The following is a 5,905-nucleotide window of genomic DNA, read 5'->3' on the forward strand; positions in this document are numbered from 1 at the left end:
TTAGAGAAAAATGAACGTAGAGAAGATTATATTTAAGAGTAGCTAAGTCCACTTCACAGGACGCACCTCAGTGATTTTTGGAGACAATCAGCAACGCTGTGAGGCCGGTTGTGGCTAAAGGCCACAATTGAATTTGATAATCGATTGACATTGACAGGCTCTCAGAATTGAGTAATAGCCATTAAACTGAACCGTAGGGAGACAAGATTCAATTAGCTCGAAATTATCGTATGTACAGGTAAGTCTTTATTTGAAAAAAAAAAAAGAATCTATTACCCTTGAATATGATAGATAAAGGAACATTTTTGTTGTCAGTAACGCGTGGTTAAAACTTTAAAGACGTTAAAAGGTACAACAACAAAGTTGCAGTAGAGAAGAGTCGAATCCGGTTAAAGAGTCTCAAGACAAATAAGCAATTATTCCTTCTCTTCTGCTACTGAAGGGTATAATTCTATCAAAGATATCATGCAATTATATCAACGCTTATAATCCCAGCCTACCCAATAATCACAAAATCACCAACAATACTCACTGTCAGTCAGGACAGCCACAAGTATTGAGTGCCCGGTTATTTATGTTGAGTGTATACATATACACTTGATGAAGTATTGGGCCAAAAAAATGGATGACAGGAGTGGCAAGAAGAATGGTTCAATACAAGTTACAAATGGTACAGCAGACGGAGAAAATAGGTTGTACTAATCCGTCTCAGCATAAGCCAAACACAACTCATCCAAGGTCATCTTATATAAAATGACGATGCACTAATGTGTTGTTACAACGGCAGCAATCTCATCATTAAACACTTTCTACTAACTCACAAATCATATAGATTCCCAACAGATTTACAAGAGATGTTGAATGAAGATCTAGCAACAATATAAAACTATTTCAGATTTTAAAAACTATCGGTATCAAGGTTTGAATATTTGAAAGTTACTTAATGTTTTAAAATGTCATTTAAAGGTAACAAAAATGCTTAAGCCACTTCTTCATGCATACCTTAAATTCGAAATCCCAAAGAATCAAACTTTTCAAAAGAAGACTGGCTTTGTAGAAATTCATCTAATTAGAGGTAGTGATTGGCGGTCTATTAAGTAGGAAGCTTTATATCACTCAAATGCTTTCATTGAAATTACAAGTCCAGTCGAAACAAAGTATAGAGAACAGGAGAGAAGATTAGTGAAGCGTTTTGCTTTCCCTACTCTTGTCCCTGTGGGATCCTTTCATAATGCCAGCAATAAACCGGGCACTCAGCCGGACACTACTGTTCTCCCTGGTGGCGTAATTCTGTTAACGATGTTCAAACTGAGTACTTCACGCCCGGTGATTTTCTAGGCCTGTTGGGAATTCTTGATTTCTGGTCAATAGATGGGCCCTTTACGAAGATTATTTAGATTAAAATAAAAAAAAAAATTAAATTTATTTATAGATATTTACAACTGTATAAAAAATACAACAAGTAAATTTGAACATGATGACATAATGATATGATACAGGATGTAGAGAAACTACCCAGTAGTAGAACTCTAAAAACAGTTTACAATATAAGGTCACGAGGCCATCTTCTTTTCAGGGGCCTCGGAGGAATGCCGGGAATGGAAGAGGAAGCAAGGCTTGAAACTAGTGGGTTTGGGTGCTTAGGGAGTTTATTATGGAAGGAATAATATCGGGTTCGGGCTAGATCGGTCACATAAGGAACATTTAGGTCTTTATGGATGGTTTTATTAGTAACAAAATAAGGAGCATTGAGGATTTTACGAAGAAAATCAAAATTAAAAAAAAAAAATCAAGAAATATTTTTCTGGTAAATATTACAATATGAAACAATATCACGCTCAGTAACACTATCAACTTTATGGCAATAATAACTCTATCGGAAATAATTACGGAAACATTTTGGATTTGAAGAAAAAAATATAAATAGTTTTCTAAACAAAATTTAAAAGTAGAATAGAAGAGAGAACTCAAAATAAAAGTTAAATGTATGTACCAGTGTTAAGAAATCATATAAAAATATAGGATACCAGGGATATATTTTTTATAAACATCTATACCAATAATGTTAATTAACAATAAATTTATAAATAAATCTATGATGTTGCTCCATTATTAAAGAATGTGTTGGAAGCGGATCTCGTAAAGATTTGAGAGCATATTTGAAGTCAGATCAGACGACCAAGTGAGGACAATTTTAAAGAACATTGCTGACTGCTCGATTGATTCGAGAGAGTTCTGCAGTATATGCAGTTCTGTATATATATCGAAAGTTCTGCAGTATACGGAATAACCATTTGAAAATAAGAAACAATGTTTATCAGAACTACATCTGTTCCTACTCCTTCGTTTGTTTTGGAGCCATCTGTGAAAATGAAGTTCCAAGCTATTTGAACTTTTCTAATGTTATAATTGGGGGTAAAATCGGCTGAGGAATTTATTTTTAACTGTTGGGATGGGTAGCAACCATAGTCTACCTGTGAAGGATATTGCTTCATCACATTTGGAAAGAGGGTAAAATTAGAGTGTGGAATGTATTTGAAGCATCTGCTAGGAAAAAAAAACCCAAGTATTTGGTGCTTTATAAGGGAAGGATTGATTACCAGATGAAGGAGAGAAACAATTTGGTAAGTGTTTTGGACTAGACATAATTTTGGAGCAATATTCATGGGAAAGAAATTTTTCTTTTAGCTATTAATGGTATTTCAGATGCTTCCACGTGTAAACTACTTGATGGGCTGGAGCGAGAAGCTATTCTCAAAGCAGTATTTTGAATGGGATCTAGCACCTGCAGCATTCTCTTGCTTGCCGAACCGTAGGTCACACACGGGTAATTAATTTTGGACATTACGATTTGCATAGAGAAAATGAGTAGTGTTGTCCAATCTGTTTCCAAAGTGGTGTTCCCCAAGCATTTTTATAACATTTAATGTATGAAAACAATCAGCTTCTTGTTGCTTTACCTAAGGGGTCCATGTAAGACAACCATCGAAGATAATGCCCAGATACTTGATGGTTTGGGAATACTGTAAGACTTGTCCCTTTAAATTAATATTATTCACATTCATTTTTTTTCTCCTTTTAATTAAAAAAGATTGTGTTTTTTGAGACGAATATATTAAACCCACGATCTTCTAGCTACTCCACAGCACATTATGGTATTCGTTGAGGCAATTTATTAAAACCAATGAATATTAGTAACCAGTCAGTAGGTAACGAGCCAGAAAAATACACCAAATTAAAGAAATTAAGCTAAACTATTTTAATTCCAAAATTTAACTTTTCATTAATTAGTAAGTTATACCAGAACCAAGTGAGCAGTCCGTCCACGTTTTTTAAGCTGCAAGTAATTCGTGAAACATGAAAGGGAGGAATGAGCATATTTGTTTGATTGATAGTAACTTGATTTGGAGATCTATTGTGATTTTGAGATATTTCACCTGAGATTAATAATTTTAAGGAAAAGGTAAATTGGAAGTGTTTCCCTAAGGTATTAGCAATTCCATCATAATCTATAACCTATCCATTAGGTAACTTTATTGGAGAGAAACACTTTCATTCATCAATTCTTTCAAGAGCGTCCCAGATGTAGCTGGTATATGTGGTTGTGTTAAGTGTAAATTTTGATAAACAATCTTTCCAACATTTTCGTTTACTCAGTTATATATATTTTTAGGTTATACAAATGTTTAGGTGTTATATATTATGTATTATATATAAATATAAATATTTAGGTGCTTTAATTCATTATATTTTGTGTGTCCTATGCTTCTTCTCTGATATCTACATAATCATATTAATTATTTTATAAGGACTATAAACATCTCTCATACATAAATCAGCCATTTATAGACTTCAAGAGAGGACATGAAGCAAGTTTACGACTAGAAGACTTGAACAAAATATTAAGACATCACGTACGGTTGATTTGCGACCAGTCGTAATACTTGATACAGGTCCTTCGGCTTATAGCCGTACCTTATTAATTCAGAAATGGGCTCAGTATTTCATTGGTATTTTGGTGTGGAATGAAACGATTAAATAGAAATTTTAAAAATATATACTTGAGATTGTATATATTTAGGTATCGGTAATCTCGTTATAGCATACAGTAATAAAAATGGAATATTAAAAATAGATATAAAACAACTAGTAGTAGGTAACTATAATAACCTATTTAAAAATATATAACTGAAACATAAATGTTTAGAATTATATAAACTCTGCTGGATCAATAATTGAACTTAATTATTCAAGCAATGTTATTTTTCATTTTTATAAACTTGAATCGGGGCATGAATCGAAATTCTATGCTCATGAAATAGAAAAAACATGTATTTAATAGTAAAATAAAGATCAAGCTAACAACACCCTCAAACATCAGATGCAGCTGCAGTCTGGAACCCCTAACCACATTAGAGATTTCACATATTGATAGACTGTAGTGGTAAAAATGGACAAAAAGCTGTTTTTACATTCTGGAATGATATTATTTTACATTTGTTGTAAATTTGTTTAAAGGGGATTTCATATTTGTAAGTTCTTGTTAAATAAGTGCCATGGTTTTATTCTCCAAGTTAGAAGCACATGTTGGGTTTATGATTACACCGTTTTTCTTAAAATAAATTTTAAAATTTGTTTTCTAATTTTTATTGCAATTATAAACAGGAATATGTAACGTAAAACATGAATTCCGAATCCGGATGCAGCTTTTAATTTGAACAAGTTAAAACAACAAAACAAGGATTTACTTCTCTTTTTTTTAATGTGAAACTTTAGTAATGAAAAATATATAATTAATGGATTCCAAAATTAGCTGAAAGATGTATTGTGTTCGCGATCTAGAAGACTGGTAAATTACATTTGCAATAAAATTAACAATTTTCATTTTTTAGTCCTTCTAGGGGAAGTGTTAATTATTTCTAATTTTAATGAATTTAATAGCTTAACACGTTATGACGATCAATAATAGATACTTAAAGATGTAATTCACGATTTTTCTAATAAAAAGTAAGAAAAGCACCGTCTGAAAATATTTATTTAACATAACTTTGTTTATGTTGATTACTTTCACTAGTATGTTATTTTTTTCTCTTATAACCCAAAGTTCTTCAGGAGATTTCCCAGCCTAAAGAATCTTTATGTTCCCGGAGCTCTCAATTGCTAAAAGCCTGCCTATAATACTTAACATAGTATTTAACTATTGTAGCCTGTATATCTGTACTTTTATACGAGGTTTTTATTAGGGTATGGATCAATGTTTATCTACAGTATAAAAAGATAATTTTTTTTTATTTTGCAACAATATAATTCATCCAAATTTGAAATTATTTAAATTATTCCGCAATTTTTAGCAATTGTTCTTGTATAAAGATTAGCACTAATCTCTACGGATTCTTGATTATGAATATGGATACTATTTTATTTTATTCGCTACCTTATTAAAGGAAATATTTTTTCAGTTACTGAAGCAACTGATTTTAAATTTGTTTTATATAGATCCATATTCTGCTTTTCAACTTTATACATCACAATAAATCTACTGTGATTTACTTCCCCTTTTCAAAACGACATATTATCTTGAAACAAGGAAGGCACGACAGAATGAAGAAGATAATTACACTTGGATGCCAGGCCCAGTTCCACAGTAAGTAGTGTTAACTTAGGACTAAATTAGATCTGGGCTGGCGCTGTCTGTTCCTTGTTTATGATTAACAAACTTCCCTGTCACTTGAACATTGCCTATATTACAACAAAAAGTTTATTAAAAATTTAAAAATTTTTTTTTAGGATTCAATGAGATAAACTTGAATTTTCCAAAATGATCTTACTCTATTATTCAATTGCATTAGACTTTTTTTACAAAGTATCATTCCTACGAAAATGTATGATAATTCTTATAAAATAT

At 31.7% G+C, this 5,905-nt stretch overlaps 1 long non-coding RNA gene across 2 annotated transcripts; it reads left to right on the top strand.

The window, feature by feature from the left end:
• Positions 1–2,381: 2,381 nt before the first annotated feature.
• Positions 2,382–5,631, top strand: LOC106691777 (uncharacterized). Of its 2 annotated transcripts, none has more exons than XR_010843552.1 (3): positions 2,382–2,624; positions 2,707–2,827; positions 5,497–5,631. It is a non-coding gene; the product is annotated as an uncharacterized lncRNA (long non-coding RNA). The 2 variants fall into 2 exon arrangements; XR_001344843.2 differs by lacking the exon at positions 5,497–5,631 and adding an exon at positions 4,666–4,809.
• The last annotated feature ends 274 nt before the right edge of the window (positions 5,632–5,905 follow it).

This window comes from Halyomorpha halys, unplaced genomic scaffold (genome assembly GCF_000696795.3).
Source record: "Halyomorpha halys isolate HHAL.00 unplaced genomic scaffold, Hhal_1.1 Scaffold3048.1, whole genome shotgun sequence".
Taxonomy (NCBI): domain Eukaryota; kingdom Metazoa; phylum Arthropoda; class Insecta; order Hemiptera; family Pentatomidae; genus Halyomorpha; species Halyomorpha halys.